Below are 18,575 nucleotides of genomic sequence, written 5' to 3'. Positions count from 1 at the left end.
TCATATTATCTAACAATTCCACACTTAAAATTTCACCCACAAGAAAGGAAAATATATGTGCACACAAAAGTCTATGTGAATCTTCAGAGCAATAGTATTCAAAACAGTCAGACTGGTAGGAATAACACAAATGTTCTTAAGTTGATGAATGGATCAACATATGTGGCATATCCATTCAAAGCAATAAAAAGAACTGAAGCACTGATACATCACATGACATGGATGTACCTTGAACACATTATCCTAAACTAAAGATGCCTATCATGGAAGACCATATACAGTATGAATCTATTTGTATGAAATGTCTAAAGTGGGAAAACCCATAGAGTTAGAAAATGAGCGATTGTCTTGGGCTGCATTAGGGTGGGATGGAGGGCAGTAGGGTATCCACTGATGCCTATAAGATTTCTTTTGGAGGTGATAAAATGTTCTGGAATTAATTTTGGTGATGGTGGCATGACTCTGAATATACTTTTAAAAACTGTTGAATGGTATACTTAAAATGGGTTATTTTATGGGATAGGAATTATTTTAATAGAGCTATTATAAAAACGTTTCCTTTTTAGAACAAGAATCATGAAATATGTAAGATGAAAACAGATATAAAAGCAAAGAGAATGAAGTAGGCATCATACTAAATAGCATTTTAAATATCAAAGCCTAAAAACTAGTAAGTAGAGAATATAAAGTCGAGGAACATTTCCAAAAACACTGAAGAAAATGCTACACTTGTTCAGCTTGAGAACTAGCTATTTCTGTTGAGTAGTCACACCAAGGGAATGTTTTTCAGCGATGAATCACTTCCATTCCTATGAAGTGAAACTTAGACAAATATCATTCATATCTTTGATGTATGGAAAATTACTATTAAATTAACTGTTCCTCACAGTACTGTGGTGACCAAAATGTTTTTTAGGAGAACTTAACATGATAGTCTTTAAACTTAAGCAAAATCATGTGGGAGAGCTGAATTGGGAATCAGCAGAACTATTTTAAAAAGTAGCTATGATTTCTATGGATTAAACCCTAAACTCTAATTTCTGCTGGAAATTTCTAACTGAAAGATCCAATTAGATGTCATCTATGTATAGAGAACACTCCACAAGGGTAAGGTATTAAATAACTGTTAATAAGTGTTAATAACTATTACTTAAATAATAGCTAATATTGTTAGCTAATATTTCTTACTGCCTTTAAGCATGTGTAGAACCTAGTATCAGAATTACCTTACAAGGCCGGCGCCGTGGCTCACTAGGCTAATCCTCCCCCTAGTGGCGCCGGCACACCGGGTTCTAGTCCCAATCGCCCCTCTTCCAGGCCAGCTCTCTGCTGTGGCCAGGGAGTGCAGTGGAGGATGGCCCAAGTGCTTGGGCCCTGCACCCCATAGGAGACCAGGAGAAGCACCTGGCTCCTATCATCGGATCAGCGCGGTGCTCCGGCCGCAGTGCACCGGTCGCGGCGGCCATTGGAGGGTGAACCAATGGCAAAGGAAAACCTTTCTGTCTCTGCCTGTAAAAAAAAAAAAAAGAATTACTTTACAATCATCATTGAGATAAAATTCCCCAGGATTCTTAACTCCAAAAGTTAAAAAAAATATGGGGCTGGCACTGTGGCCTCTGCCTGTAGGCATCTGATATGAGTCAAAGCTGCTCCACTTCCAATCCACCTCCATGCTAATGGCCTGGGAAAGCAGCAGATGATGGCCGAAGTCCTTAATCATCTGCACCCATATGGAAGACCTGGATGAAGTTCCTGGATCCCAGAATTGGCCTGGCCCAGCCCTAGCCATTGTGGCCATTTGAGGAGTGAACCAGCAGATGGAAGATCTCTCTCTCTCTCTCTCTCTCTCTCCTTCTCTCTCTTCCAAATAAATAATCTTTTAAAAAAGTTAAAATATTTTGAAGAATTGATTATTATTCTTTTAAAGGTATAATATTTAATAGGCCATATCATCAAGTTTTTAGTAGAACCTGTGTCTGATTCTTCTAGTTCAGTCAATCCCTTCAAAACAGAAACCTCATTATCACGCATGCCTTCAAAAATAATAATACTGGGACATCCTAAGAATTTTCTGTTTTTCATTTTCATTGACTTGTACTTTTTGTCTTTTTGTTATTTTACATTATTATTACAAATATAATACCTATATGTGTGGGGAGCAACTGGGAGCAACTCGGACTAGACTAAGTTACTGGAATTAAGACTTATTCTATGCATCTGCTCTCCCACAATATGGCGCTGAGAAGGGAGAAACAGCTTCTACACAGCTGCCTCCAGTTCAACCGATAAACTGTAGGACCTACTCCTGATTGGAGGAGAGCAGCATACTAGGCGTGTAGGTAGCAGAGTTGGGATTGGTGGAAGAGGACTATAAAGGAGGAGAGAGACAACATGCACGAGGAACATCTAAGGGGAACATCTATCTGAAGGAACACCTGTGCAGCCCCCGAGAGAGCCGGCCGGCGGTGTGCCGCTCCCCCGCAGAAGTGGGGAAAGTGGCCAGGGGGAACTGCCCTTCCACAGAGGTGGAAGGGATGGTAGCCAACCCGGGAAGAACCAGCAGCAAACCCGGGGAGGGCCGAGCAGACAAAAGAACAGCGCAGGGTCCTGTGTCGTTCCTCCACGAAGAGGGGGAGCGACATATATGTTATAAAATTTATAATATATGCATTAGCAAAAAAGGAAAAAAACTTAAAAAATCTTACAATAGGGGCTGGCACTGTGGTGTAGCAAGTTAAAGCCCTGGCCTGCAGCACCAGCCTCTCATATGGGTGCTGGTTCAAGTCCCGGCTGCTCTGCTTCCAACCCAGTTCCCTGCTGATGTACCTGGGAAAGCAGCAGAGGATGGCCCAGGTCCTTGGACCCCTCCACCCATGTGGGAGACCTGGAAGAAGCCCCTGGCTCCTGGATTTGAATCAGATCAGCTTTGGCTATTGTTGCCATTTGTGGAGTGAACCAGTTGATGGCCCTTTCTCTTTTTGTCTCTACCTCTCTCTTTAACTCTATCTTTCAAATAAATAAAATAAATCTTTTAAAAACTCTTAAAATAATATTATTTGTAAATGTCCAAGTCAGCATATTTGTCAGTTCTTTTTCAATATGTTCAACTAACTTTTTTTCTGGATTACCTCACCTCCACCTTTAAAAGTCACTTGCACTAATATTTATCTTTCTTGCCTAACATTGAAGGCAGAAGGATTGTGTAATACCTTTGCTAAAAGTCTAATTCTCTAAAAAACGATATAACTGCTGAGAAATCAAATAATCTTTATCACCAATTTTCTCTTTCTAGTCCGTAAAGTTTCCAGTTTGTTCTTACCACCTATTTATTTGCTTTCACTTGATGCCAAACCATTAAAATGTAGCAACACGTATTTTAATACAGAGTTATATTTTTACAGAAAACTGGGGAAATAAAAACACAGTAAGATAAAAGGAAACCAGTTATTCTCATAGAAACAATATGTAATATTAATATCTTTCATATACTTTCATCATTAACATATGCACATAGAATGAAACTATTTAGACAAAAGTGTAAAAGCAGCTAAATGTTTAGGTACAATTTCTTTTACAAATCATAGAAACTTGACATGTAGAAAGAATAAACTGAATTAGTTCAGGAGGACTTAACATCGTCACTTATTTCTATGTGCCTTTTCTTCTCCTATCAGATTCACATTATACAAGCCTCGTTTGGTTGACTAAAAAATTGTGGTTACTCTTTAATTTTTGTTCTGTTTCACCTTTCTCTTTGGAAGTTTGTAGTTCAATTAAATATATTTGGTTGTTTCATTTTGTTTTGTCTTCCTCCCACATGTTAGAACCAGTTGAAAGAAACTGGCTCATCAGTTCTTTCCATCTCTCAAAATAGTTGTACCGCTGTTAATTTCTCCCTTCAATGTCACTATTCTTTGAAAACTAAGGAGGTAATTCTAGGCATGCTATACAGTAAGTGATAGGACATGTTAGTTGGCCAACCTGAAGAATTCTTTTGTACTTTGTAAGTACCTCAGTGTTTATATATTACCTGTAATAAATAAGGGACTTGGAAGTCTGAAGTGCAAAGATAAAATTCTCTACAACAGTTTCCAGATCTTGTTAATGAGAAACTGAACACTATGGAAACAGCGATTTGAAATTAGGATACAAAGTAAACACATATTTTCTCTTCACATTTATTTTCTTCATTTTGTACCTAAAGAAGGGATGCTAGATACTGTGTCATAAATTGCTTTTGTTTGTCTATGTCTGGATATCTCAAGGATGTTTTGGTCAAAACTTTGTTTCTAGCTCCTAAAGTTAATATTTTTCTTTAAAAACATAATTTCTTTTTCACTGTGCAACTTTCAGACTGCTTAGATTCTGTGGCTCATAATTTCAATAAATATTTTGGCAATATCTTAAGCCTTTTGTCCCTCATTATTTTTGTCACATTTCTCTGGCCAAAGCTCCATCTCTTGGGAACACAAGCATCTAGTTTTTCAGTGTCTATATCCTGGCAGCCAGACCCAAGTAGAAAAAGTCCAGATTGATTCCACCAGGATTCATAGCCAACCTCAGATTGGCCTTGACACTGCCTGGCAAGCTGCCTGTGTCTGTTTGGTCAATTTACATCCCCGCTCTGCCCAACATGTTCAGACCTTCTCCATTCGCTTCCACACCTGTAGTCCACTGAGTCTTGAGGGGAAGGGGAGGTGTGGGAGAGGGGCAACTATGCTCCCGCTCCCATCCCTGGGGAACATTTGGACATGTCTGAAGACAGGTTTTTTCCTGGTTGCAGGTGGAGAGTGCTACTGACATCTACTGGGTAAAGGTCAGGGAACTACTCACCATCCTGTCATACACAGAATTGTCCCTTCCTTTACAGAGAAAATTACAGCCAACTGATGGAAATGCCCCCATCTTTCTCATTTCAAACACAAAACATATACTACTCACCCAGCCTCACATCTTGTTAGAATAGAGGTGGTATCCCCTCTCCAGGCTGAGACTAACTCCCCCGCCCCCATCACCTGTGACTTGACTTCAAAGCTCTTCACTTTCTCTGTGACTTTATATCACTTGTTATTCTTTTGTGTATATTGATTCTTGTTCTTTAAATTCTCTTGATTCTAAGCACAAGATTTCTTCCTTTAGAACAAAACAAAACAAACAAAAACTCTCCTCTCCATCCAGGGGCTGTCTTGCCCTCTCTTTGCAATCATGTTTCTCCAAATGGTTGTTAATGATGTGAGCTGTCTGCAGTTTCTTAGTCCTCACTCACTGCTCAGACTACCCAAGTCTGACTTCTAGCCCTGTTATTCCAAATAGCTCTAATGAACATCACCAAGGCCCTTCATGTTATCTTGAGATAAGTCTCAATCTTCATTTGATTTCACCTCTCAGCGCATTCAACAATGTTTATCAATCCTTGCTTGGTGAAGCAGTCCTCCCTGATTTCTCTGACATAACAGTCTCTCATTTTCACTGTCTCTGGTCAGCTCTTTTGTTTTTTGAGGATCATCTTCTTCCTGTCTTTTAAATGTCGATAATTCCTTAATCTTCAATCCTAGAATTTCATATCTTCCTAATTTTCTCTCTTCCTAACTAGCATCACTCAAGCCTATTGCTTCAGTTAGAATACATATGAAAGATATTTTAAAATTAATATTTCTGGTCCAGATCTCTTAGAATTTCAGACTGTATCTCCAATTACCTCCTTTTTTTATGTCTCAAAATATGTCAGTCTCAACATATTTCTACTGAACATCTGCCTCTTTTCTTAGACTCTCCTCCTTCCTACACACCCCTTCCAATTTTGGGGAGAGTCCCTAGTTCCGGATAGAGGGAAGTTACAGATTTGTACCTTGGAATCTAGAAGAGCCTTATCCTCTTTCTCTTCAATACCAAAACAGCCAGTTCATAGCACATGATGTAAGCTATTCTAATTTCCTCTTTGCCACTTGAAAAACTGATCCAAAGACAAAGAGGTATTAGCATTCATTTTAAGTTTATGCAATAATAATAGTACTCTGCTGTAGTGGTTTTGGTCAGACTGCCCCCTTTAAAAGATGTTTATAGTCCTTTATGGTTCCTGATCTACAAATTGATCTCAGTCTTTGTCTGTTAAATTAGGGTTTGTTGTGAGGATAAGGGTGCTTATCTTGGTGGGAGTCTTTCTCTATGCCCTCATCCAAATTTTTTGGGACAATTCTTCTGCAATCAATGCTTACATTCATGGGAGGGCTAGGTAGATTGATATTAAAATATGGCAATCAAAAATGGATTAACATTTGGACTGTTGATAGTCTGGTTTTAGTTTTTGCAGGAAACGAAAGTTCCTACTAGTGTGTAAGTAAATATTCCTAGGTTTTAGTTCTGTGAAACAAAAATGTAGATATTTAAATTAATAAGCTCTTCCCTTAAGATTTCCAGTGCCATCAAAAGCATTAACTTTTACTAATGGTTGTTAAATTGTTTGAATTTTTCACTGGTGATGGCAGCAATGTCTCCCAAAGTTTTATCCCTATTGGATACTTGATTCTGGGTGACTAAAAATGATAATTGCATTGCTTTTGGTCATTGAGTCCCATAAAAGTCTACATTATCTTCCCAAGATATTAAGAAGGATTTCATGCCTTGTGTAACCTCCTTTTTCCTGGTTCCAAATTCTTTTCTCTAAGATGCTTTTGACTATAAATAACAGAAAGCAATACAGATCTCCTTCAGCCAGAGAAAGAAGGGTAGGAGTATTTATTAAGACACCTAGACTCATGGAATTGATGTACTATTTCCTTAAATGAGGCAGTTATGATTCTAGAAGGAACTAGAATTGTTTTCAGACTTGTATCCAGACTTAGAGTCCCAGAAAGCCCCAGGATGCCTATTAAAAAGTGAGAAGGCTTAGATTTCAATGATTGTATCAGTAGGAAGAGAAGGCTTAGATTTCAATTGATATCAGCAGTAATTTGGAGAACATATTTAAGAATGGAATTTTAGGGTATGTAACCATAGATGGAGAAACATCATTTTGTATTATACTGAATTTATCTATATGAATTTCCTTATCAGAGACTCCTAATGCTTCATGATGTTGGGAAGCCGGGCTGGTTAACATTAGCTTGAAATGACAAATAAACTTGAAATGCCAGAAATGTCTGAGAATAACATGGAGAAAGCAATTCAAATAATTGGGAGATTGGATTCCTGCATTTGATGTATAATCAGCATCCTGCTACCTATTCAAAAAAATGTCCTTCATGCAGGCCCATAGGACATTGCATTCACTAGGTGTCTTAGTCTATTTTCTGTTGCTATTACTGAAAACCACACACTAATTTACGAAGATAAAGGTTTATTCTGCTCATGTTTCTGAAGGTTGGGAAGCGCAAAATCAGGCAGGCATATCTGGCAAGGTCCTTCTTACTGGTGCGGCTCTGTACAGAGTCCCAGGGCACCATGATGACACAGAATGTCCTTGCTTTGGTTTCCCCTCTTATAAAGCCACAGTCTCATTGGATTAGGGACACAGCCGTATGGCCTCATTTAACCTTAATTACCTCCCAAACATCCCACTTCTGTAGTCAGTTCAAGTTTCCACTCTAATATGTTACCATGGAATTGGATTTTAGCAGGAGTTTTGAAGTAGACTTTCAAACTATAGCACTAGTTTTTTTTTTTTTAATTTTTTTTTTGACAGATAGAGCTAGTGAAAGAGAGAGAGACAGAGAGAAAGGTCTTCCTTTTTCCGTTGGTTCACCCCCCCAAATGGCCACTACAGCTGGAGCTATGCTGATCCAAAGCCAGGAGCCAGGTGCTTCCTCCTGGTCTCCCACAAGGGTGCAGGCATCCAAGCACTGGGGCCATCCTCCATTGCCCTCCTAGGCCACAGCAGAGAGCTGGACTGGAAGAGGAGCAACTGGGACTAGAACCCGGTGCCCATATAGAATGCTGGTGCCGCAGGCAGAGGATTGGCTAAGTGAGCCACAGCGCCGGACCCCTAGCACTAAGGTTTTGAGATATATATTGTAATCAATGTTCTGATGAAAATTGGAAGGGAAATAATGGTTATTCTCTGGAGGGTGTGGGAAAAGCTGAAATGGGTTCCCTGATTTCAGTAGGAATAGGAATCCCTAAAGTGGTAGAAAGCAGATGGGTCATTCACAGCTGGAGAAATGGTGGGGAAATAGGCTGACTATACTGGTCTTTAGCAGTGGGTAATTGATCATCTATTCCTTGGGGTTAAAACAGAACAGTTTACTTAGGTCAATTTGACTCATTTATCCAAAAATGGTAGGACTGTGGCTCATCAGTGATGGTCAAATTTAAAATGTACTCTTTAGGCTGCAGAATATATATCACGATGAAATGAGAGAAGGAAGAGATGTTACCCAGTTATTGGATATGGTAACTAGTGAGATTTAGGATTAACTTCATTTGGTAAAGGAATTTCTTTGTGTGTTTTTTGGTACAAAGAATATGGGGGGAAGTCAAAAGGTTTGTGGAAAATGGAATTAAAAGGTGAGTTTACAGAATCAGCCCTTAAGGCATTCAGCTCTTGTCCTGACTGTTGATGTACAATGTGATACTTTATCCATTTTAGTATTTTCTCTTTGTTTTGTTCTAGTACTATTGGTTGAACTCTGTAATTAACACACAATTATTCTTAGGTGTTTAAATTTTAACTGAAAAATGATCCCTGTTAAATATAAGAGTGAGAATAAGAGAGGGAGGAGATGTACAATTTGGGATGTGCTCAATCGGACTTGCCCCAAATGGTGGAGTTAGAATCATGCCAGGGGATCCCAATACAATCCCATCAAGGTGGCATGTACCAATGCCATCTCACTAGTCCAAGTGATCAATTTCAGTTCACAATTGATCACACTGATAGGTCTAAGAGTCAAAGGGATCACACAAACAAGACTAGTGTCAGCTAATACTAGCTGATAGAATCAAAAAGGGAGAGAACAATCCACCATGGGAAGCGGGATACACAGTAGACTCATAGAATGGCAGAATTCCTAAATAGCACTCTGGCCTCAGAATCAGCCCTTAAGGCATTCAGATATGGCTGAAGAGCCCATGAGAGTATTTTAGGCATGGAAAGCCAAGACACCCTGGAGAAAAAAAAAAAAAAAAAAAAAGGAAGACCTAAATGGAAGATCTCTGTGAGTGAGATCCAAGTGGAAAGAATGGGGCCATCAAAGAAGGAGGTACCTTTCTCTGAAGGGAGGAGAGAACTTCCACTTTGACTATGACCCTGTTGGAATAAGATCGAAGTCGGCAAACTCCAAAGGCTTCCATAGCCTTGGCAACTCATGACTAGAGCCTGTGGAGATTACTGACGCCATAAACAAGAGTGTCAAATTGTTAAGTCAACAACAGGAGTCACTGTGTACTTACTTCTCATGTGGGATCTGTCCTTAATGTGTTGTCCAATATGAAGTAATGCTATAACTAGTACTGAAACAGTATTTTACACTTTGTGTTTCTGTGTGGGTGCAAACTGATGAAATCTTTACTTAATATATACTGAATCGATCTTCTGTATATAAAGAGAATTGAAATTGAATCTTGATGTGAATGGAATGGGAGAGAGAGTGGGAGATGGGAGGGGTGTGAGTGGGAGGGAAATTATGGGGGGGGGAAGCCATTGTAATCCATTAACTGTACTTTGAAAATTTATATTTACTAAATAAAAAAATTAAAAAAAAAAGCCCATGAGAGTATTTCAGGTGTGGAAAGCTAAGACACTCTGGAGAAAACAAAACAAAACAAAACAAAACAAAACACCTAAATGAAAGATCTCTGTGAGTGAGATCCCAGTGGAAAGAATGAGCCATCAAAGAAGGAGGTACCTTTCTCTGAAGGGAGGAGAGAACTTCCACTTTGACTATGACCTTGTCTAAATAAGATCAGAGTTGGCGAACTCCAAAGGCTTCCATAGGCTTGGCAACTTATGACAAGAGCCTAGGGTGATTACTGATGCCATAAACAAGAGTGTCAATTGTTAAATCAATAACAGGAGTCACTGTGTACTTACTCTCCATGTGGGATCTCTGTCCTTAATGTGTTGTCCAATGTGAATTAATGCTATAACTAGTACTCAAACAGTACTTTATGCTTTGTGTTTCTGTGTGGTGGCAAACTGTTGCAATCTTTACTTAGTATATACTAAATTGATCTTCTGTATATAAAGATAATTGAAAATGAATCTTGATGTAAATGGGATGGGAGAGGGAGTGGGAGATGGGATGGTTGCAGATGGGAGGGAGGTTATGGGGGGGAAAGCCACTAGAATCCAAAAGTTGTACTTTGGAATTTATATTTATTAAATAAAAGTTAAAAAAGATTTTATTCTGGTACTTTTTGGGGGGTATCAATGCATATATATATATAATGCATTCTTTGTAAACATTGTGAAGACCTCTCAGATATTAGTTTAGGAACAATCTTTTAGGAAGTATAATTTTGAGAAGGATATGAATGAATGTTGGTCTACCAGAGGTCTGGACTTGAATCTATGTTTATCATTTTTATTTCTGACTGCCTAGCTCTTAACCACATTCCCATATAAGGGAGTCTCTAGTAAATATGGTCTGGGTAAAGATAAGTGCCTATTTCCCACTTCTGATGTTGAAGGTGTCAGATCCTCTTTTTCTCTGCTCTTGGAAACCAAGGCTTGGGTGTCTCACCTGGTCACTTACACATTATTGCTAGGTACTAGAAACTTGGATAAGGAGCACTTGAATGAAGACAGGATTATGGGGTTGGTCTGTGGCATAGCGGGTAAAGCCGCTGCCTGCATAGTCAGCATCCCATTTGGGCGCCGGTTTCTATCCTTGCTGCTCCACTTCTGATCCAACTCTCTGCTGTGTCCTGGGAAAGCAGTGCAAGATGGCCCAAATCCTTGGGCCCCTGCACCTGCAAGGGAGACCTCGAAGAAGCTCCTGGCTCTTGGGTTCTGATCGGCGCAGCTCCAGCTATTGCAGCCAATTGGGGAGTGAATCAGTGGATGGAAAACCTCTCTCTCTCTCTCTCTCTCTCTCTCTCTCTCTCCTCTCTCTGTGTAACTCTGCTTTTCAAATATATAAGAAATCTTAAAAAAAAAAGACAGGATTATGATTCATCATTGGTATTAGAATGGCATGTTTCTTGGGATGTTAGGGTGTCTTGACCAGATGGTTCTTATCAGAAGACACATCTAGTACTTCCAAACCCTGCTTCTTAGACATTACTGTCTGCTTCCCAGGCTTTGTGCTCCAGCATCCTTTGATTTGGTGAGCTCTTGATTGCCTTTCTCCTCCCTCATTTCTATTATTTGCAAATGTTATTTGCATCCTAATGAATGCAGAATTTAAGATATTCTCAGAACTCTTTTGTTGTTGTTGTTGCAGCATTTTTCATGTAGGATCTCTGTCTTTAGTGTGCTGTACATTGAGATTTAATGCTATAACTAGTACTCAAACAGTATTTTTCACTTCATGTTTCTGTGTGGGAGCAAACTGTTGAAATCTTTACTTAATGTATGCTAAACTGATCTTCTGTATATAAAGAGAATTGAAAATGAATCTTGATGTGAATGGAAGGGGAGAGGGAGTGGGAAAGGGGAGGGTTGCGGGTGGGAGGGAAGTTTTGCGGGGTGGGGTGGGGTGGATCCATTGTAACCCATAAGTTGTACTTTGGAAATTTATATTCATTAAATAAAATTAAAAAAAATAAAAAATTAAAATAATCCAACATTCAAATTCCTAAAAATCAAATTTCCATAGGATGCACTACCATACCACCATTAAAATTAGAATTTGCAAGAATATAATTATTAGAAGTATTAACATTTAAGAACTTGTCATATGATTTAAAAGGATTTCATATTTCACAAGAGAAAGTTTTGTGCCCATAAATTCCTAGAAATTATGCAAACAATTCAAAATGTCTCGGCATATTTGTTGTATAAAGTCTCTCTCTTTATGTCTCTCAAATAAAAAATTAAAAATATTTATATCTAAACTACTTATTTCTTTAATTTTTTATTTTATAAATAACATTTTACATATATTATGTTCCAAGACTTTATGGCCCCACTAAATAAAAAATTCAACAATTAAAAAGTAAAAGTAGGACTGGCACTATGGTGCAGTGCCCATCCCATAGAGGTGCCAGTTCTAGTCCTGGCTGCTCCACTTCCAATCCAGCTCCCTGCTAATGCGCCTGGAAGAGCAGTGGAAGATGGCCCAAGTCCTCAGGCCCCTGCACCAGTATGAAACACCCGAAAAGGCTCCTGGCTCCAGGCTTCAGATTGGCTCAGCTCTGGCTGTTGCAGCCATTTGAGGAGTAAACCAGTGGATGGAAGACATCTTTCTGTCTCTGCCTCTCTCTATGACTCTGCCTTTGAAATGAATAAAATCAATCTTACAAAAAAAAAAAAAAAAAAAAAGTAAAACCACCATGGTGCTAAGCCAGTTCTGAATGAGCCAATTCCAACCATAAAACTATACATCAATTGATGTCCAAAAGACAATTATTCATCGGGGCCAGCACTGTGGTGTAGTAGGTTAAGCCTCTGCCTGTGTGCCAGCATCCCATCAGGGGACTGGTCTGATTCTCTGCTGTTCCACTTCCCATCTAGCTCCCTGCTAATGTGCCTGGGAAAGCAGTGGAAGATGGACAAAGTGCTTGGACTGCTATACCCACACGGGAGACCCAAAAGAAGCTCCCGGCTCCTAGCTTCAATCAGACCAGCTCCTGCCATTTGCAGCCATTTGGGGAGTGAACAAGCAGATGGATGACCGACTTCTCTGTCTCTTCCTCTCTCTGTTGGTAACTCTGCCTCTCAAATACATAAATATTTTTATTTTATTTATTTTTTATTTGACAGAGTTACAGAGAGAGAGAGAGAGAGAGAGAGAGAGAGAAAGGTCTTTTTTCTCTCTCTTTTTTTATTATTTAATAAATATGAATTTACAAAGTGCAACTTTTGTATTGTTGTGGCTTCCCCCCCCCAACCTCCCTCCCTCCCATGGCCCTCCCCTCTTCCACTCCGTCTCCCATCCCGCCCTTCATCGAGTTTCATTTTCAATTACCTTCATATACAGAAGATTAACTTAGTATATACTAAGTAAGGATTTCAACAGGCTGCCCTCACACAACCATACAAGGTATAGGATATTGTTCGACTAGTAGTGTTGTTTTTAAGTTTCATAGTAAAACACATTAAGGACAGAGATCCTACGTGGGGAGCCTGTACTCAGTGACTCCCGTTGTTGATTTAACAATTGGCACTCTTATTTATGATGTCAGCAATCACCCGAGGCTCTTGCCATGAGCTGTCTAGGCTATGGAAGCCCCTTGAGTTCACCAACTCTGAACTTGTTTAGTCAAGGCCATATCACAGTGGAGGTTCCTTCCTCCCTTCGGAGAAAGGCGCCTCCCTCCCTGATGGCCTGTTCAGAACTCTTTCTTCTATGATCCTGGTCCATTTCTAATATCCTATGTCTTAGTGAGTGGCATCATTGATGCAGTTGGACAAGCCAAATCCCAGGGTGCACCCACAATTGTTCTTTCTCAACCTCACATCTAAACCATCCCTAGATTTCATTTATTTTCCCTTCTAAATATCCCTAGAGTCTACTCACTTCTCTCCAGCTCTACGACCATCAACAGCAACACCCTAGTCCAAGCCACTAATACATCTTGCCTAGACTACAACAACTTATTTGGTCAATCTGTCCTCCCCAGCCCCACACCCTCCACTTTCTAAGTTTGTAATCTGATCATGTTTTATACTCCTTACTGCCCCACAATATCCACTTTCTTTCAGCCAAATGGGAACCTGCCTTGCTGCCTGCCACCTACTTTCAGGCTTCCCTGTATGCTTTTTTCTCTCCTTGGAACTCTCTTTTTCTCTTCCTCCATAAATAGTTAATTCATATTCTTTCTTCACATCTTCTACTTACCCTTCCCTGTGATTGCTCTTATTTTTCTTGGACTGCTATAGCAAAATATCAAAAGTGGGGTGACCTAAGCAATAGGACTTTATTTCTTACAGACCTGCAATCTAGGAAGTCCAACAGTGAAGCGACAGCAGATTGAGTGCTGGTGAGGGCCCTCTTCTTCATATGCAGGTGGCCACCTTTTCACTGTGTCCTTAATTGGCTTTCCTTGGTATGAGCTCAGGGACAGAGATAGGGACAGATCAGGGGTGGAAGAGAGAGATCTCTTTCTTTCTTATAAAGTCACCAATCCTATCAGAGTCCTATTATTGTGGTGTCATTTAACTTTAATTACCTCCTAAAGACTCTCTAAATATAGTCACATTGGAGTTTAGGATTTCAAGATATGAATTTGAGGAGGTGACAACTAATTCAATCCATAGCAATTGATGTCCCCTGACCCTAACAAGGTTCTGATTCTAACAAGTTTAGAATCCCTTTTACATGCTCTTGTTGTTCCATTAACTGTTCTTTAGAGAACTTCCCATGAATGCATTTGACACATGCTTAGTGGTATGTCACTAATGTCTATCTCACTGCTCATAGAGTAAGTTCCATAAGGAGAAGGTGCTTGTTGCTTTGCTTGCTTAGAACTGACTTAAACCACTCTGGACAAGCACAGCAGTTTCCTTTCCACAGATAATAGGAGCTGATAATAAAATGGGTGAAGATTGGATGCTTCCTCCAGGTTATGCTGAAAGCAGGTCTTAGACTATTGCCGCTCAGTGGTCATTTATTGAACACATACGAATCAATAAGAAGGCAAAAACCAGTGTACACTATATTCTGATAAGCTACACAAAAGATTTCAGTCCCTTTATGTGTTCTAATTACATCCTAGAAGACAGTTTCACTGAAAGCAACATTGATTTAGAATAAGGATTCAGTTATCTTCGGAGTGGGCACCAGCTGTCAGATGTTGACCCAACAGTTGCACTCAAGTCCAGTTAGAGATCAAGGCTTCAGCATCATCCATAAGGGTGGAAGATGAAGGGGAAAATGAGTTTCTCATTAGATTCTTATACCTTGTTTATGGAAACACGGGGGATGACATGGGCAAGGATGCTCCAAAATACCTTGCTCAAACTGCATATTTTAAATACTAATTTCACTAATGGGTGTGCATTTCTAACATCCATTATGCTAACTAAGAAGCCACTAATTTTACCAAAGAAAATAAATTTCTCATACTCACATGCTAATTTGCAAAGACCTCTGCTTTCTATGTTTAAGGTTGTTGAAGTTTGTGAATAACTGGTTCTAAATTGTGGCCTTTTGGGGATAGGGTATGTTAGTTGAGTACCCATGGAATTCACAGACAGGTGGTTTCAGTTTAGGACAAAAAATATTATAGCTAGGGTACAATCTGAACATTGATAACATTCCATTGTTTATGCCAAAGTATTGTGAAGTAAATTATAGACACATTTCCCAAGTTCCCAGTCCTTAGCCATGAAGTGGTTGCTGAATAGACTGTGATGAATGATATAAATGAATACATGAATGAATGATGAATGAACCAACATTAATCCAGTTGATGTTGTTTGGGGGAAACATTAGAAAGCTAGCTTTGATTTTTATAATATTAATCATTGAGTTAGTGTGTGCTACAGTTGTAGCTGGTTGAAACAAAAGCAAAACTGTGTGTGTGTGTGTTTGTGTGTGTGTGTGTGTATGTGTGTGTGTTTTAATAACAAAGTAGCTTATATGTGCTAAGGGCAAAGTTGTGGCCTCTTCGCAGTATCTAATGTACTGATCAAATGTTGCTAAAAGGCCCATTTGAGAGATAAAGAATTCTTGGTGGAAAGAAACAAGTTATTCACATGGCTACAGAGTTGCCAGAATCTAACACTAGCTCCTAGGATTTATGGGGATGGAATTTCAGATGGTGTTTAACATAGAGCTTTACTTACACAACTGTTCAGTAGAGACTTGCTGAACTGTCAAATGGATGGGAGATGGTGTACAGCAATGTTTCCAATACAATGGGGAAAGTGAAAGGGCCCTGAAGGTGAGGCCCCCATGGCCACAACATGTTTTCTAAATGTGCTTGAACATAAAATACACCAGGAATAAATGATTGCAAATATGTTCTATAGTCCTGACTCAGATCTGTGAAATCAGAATTTCTGGAAACTTGACCCAGAAATGTGTCCTTTTAATAAATGTTCTAGGCCAGTGGTTCTCAGGCTTTATTGTGTATCTGAATCTCCTAGGGGGCTTGTTAAAGCTGTGAGAATGTTACTCCTCACTCCCTTCCAGTTTCCAGATTCACTAAGTCCAGGGTGTGGTTGGATAATTTGCATTTCTATAACTGAGAACCACTGCTGTGGGCTGGGAAAGTGCTTCTACACTTCAATGTGCATGTGAGTCACTCTCATAACTGAAGTGTGGATTCCAACTTTGGGAGTCTGAGAGTGGGTTTTGCATTTACAATAAGCTATCAGATGAGTAGCTAAACTGTTCCCAGGTGAGTAGCATTTTCATTAGGTGGAAGTACCATTCTATCCTCCAACTTTCAAATTCGAATCTGCCTTTAATAGCGTGTTTTAACATGATTGTGTGCCAATTAACATTTAAGAAGTGCTATTTGAGATATTTTGTATTACCCAGAAATGTAGGGGAACTGCCATGATTAATATGATAAACTTGAGTTGCCAAAAGTTGTGGCTACAAAATGAAATGGCAATCAATGGATTAGGAGAAAATATCAGCAAACCATATATTGGATAAGGGGTTAATATCCAAAAATTTAAAAAACTCTTACAACACAATGGAAAACAACCCTAATAACACAATTTTAAAATGGATTAAGGGGGGGAATTATATAGCCTAGTAGTTGATTTTTTTTTTTTTTTGACAGGCAGAGTGGACAGTGAGAGAGAGACAGAGAGACAGGTCTTCCTTTTCTGTTGGTTCACCCCCAAATGGCCGCTGCGGCCGGCGCACCACGCTGATCCAAAGCCAGGAGCCAGGTGCTTATTCCTGGTCTCCCATGCGAGTGCAGGGCCCAAGGACTTGGGCCATCCTCCACTGCACTCCTGGGCCATAGCAGAGAGCAGGACTGCAAGAGGAGCAACCGGGACAGAATCCAGTGCCCCAACCAGGACTAGAACCCGGGATGCCAGCGCTGCAGGCGGAGGATTAGCCTATTGAGCCGCGACTCCGGCCTTAGCCTAGTAGTTGAAACATCTGTTAAGACCTCCCACATCCCACATTGGCATACCCAGTTCCAGTTATTGGCTCTAGCTTCCAGATAATGCAAACCCCACAAAGCAGCAGTGATTACCCAAGTACTTGGTTTCCTGCCACCCACGTAAGAGACCTGGATTGAGTTCCTGACTCCTGGTTTCGGCTGTGGCTGAGCCCTGGCTGTTGTGGAGTTAATCACTAGACAGAAATGTACGTGCCCTCTCTCTCAAATAAATAAATAAACAAATAAATAAATTTTAAGATCGGCTAAGGACTTGAACCAGCATTTCTTCCAAGAAAATGGTAGAAATGGCCAGTAAGTACATGAAAAAACACCCAAGGTCATAAAGAAGTCTTTGCCAGTGCCTGTATCTTGCAGGGTTTCTCCAATGTTCTCCAGTAATTTGATGGTGTCGGGTCATAGATTTAGATCTTTAATCCATGTTGAGTGGATTTTTGTGAAGGTGTAAGGTAGGGATCTTGCTTCATGCTTCTGCATGTGGAAATCCAGTTTTCCCAGCACCATTTGTTGAATAGACTGCCCTTGCTCCAGGAATTGGTTTTAGATCCTTGATCAAATATAAGTTGGCTGTAGCTGTTTGGATTGATTTCTGGTGTTTCTATTCTGTTCCATTGGTCTATCCATCTGTTTCTGTACCAGTACCATGCTGTTTTGATTACAATTGCCCTGTAGTATGTCCTGAAATCTGGTATTGTGATGCCTCCAGCTTTGTTTTTGTTGTACAAGATTGCTTTAGCTATTCGAGGTCTCCTGTGTCTCCATATGAATTTCAGCATCATTTTTTCCAGATCTGAGAAGAATGTCTTTGGTATTTTGATTGGTATCGCATTGAATCTATAAATTGCTTTTGGGAGAATGGACATTTTGATGATATTGATTCTTCCAATCCATGAGCATGGAAGATTTTTTCCATTTTTTGGTATCCTCTTCTATTTTTTTCTTTAAGATTTTGTAATTCTCATCATAGAGATCTTTAACGTCCTTGGTTAAGTTTATTCTAAGGTATTTGATTGTTTTTGTAGCTATTGTGAATGGGGTTGATCTTAGAAGTTCTTTCTCAGCTGTGGCATGATAGTTCAGTCTTAATACTTGTATTGTTTATGAACCACTTCTAAAGCATATTATATTATTTATATTGACAGGAAGATTATTTATACAGATTGAGGAACCATTCCTATTTCCATTTGATAGTTCAAGAAACTAAAATTTGTGTAGATAAACCAATCATATATTCAAGGTTGTACAGATAATACTCAAAATGGCAGGTCTTTATTTTGAATGAAGTCCTCTGACAAAAGTTCAGTGTTCCTTTTAATTAAATTACATTTTCAGGTTCTTCTGCCTATTAAAAAATGCTGATCTGGATATTATATTTCCTGGGAGGG

Source organism: Oryctolagus cuniculus, chromosome 5 (assembly GCF_051225735.1).
Source record: "Oryctolagus cuniculus isolate XC-2025 breed Fujian yellow rabbit chromosome 5, ASM5122573v1, whole genome shotgun sequence".
Lineage (NCBI taxonomy): Eukaryota > Metazoa > Chordata > Mammalia > Lagomorpha > Leporidae > Oryctolagus > Oryctolagus cuniculus.
Note: the sequence above shows the minus strand (reverse complement) of the source record.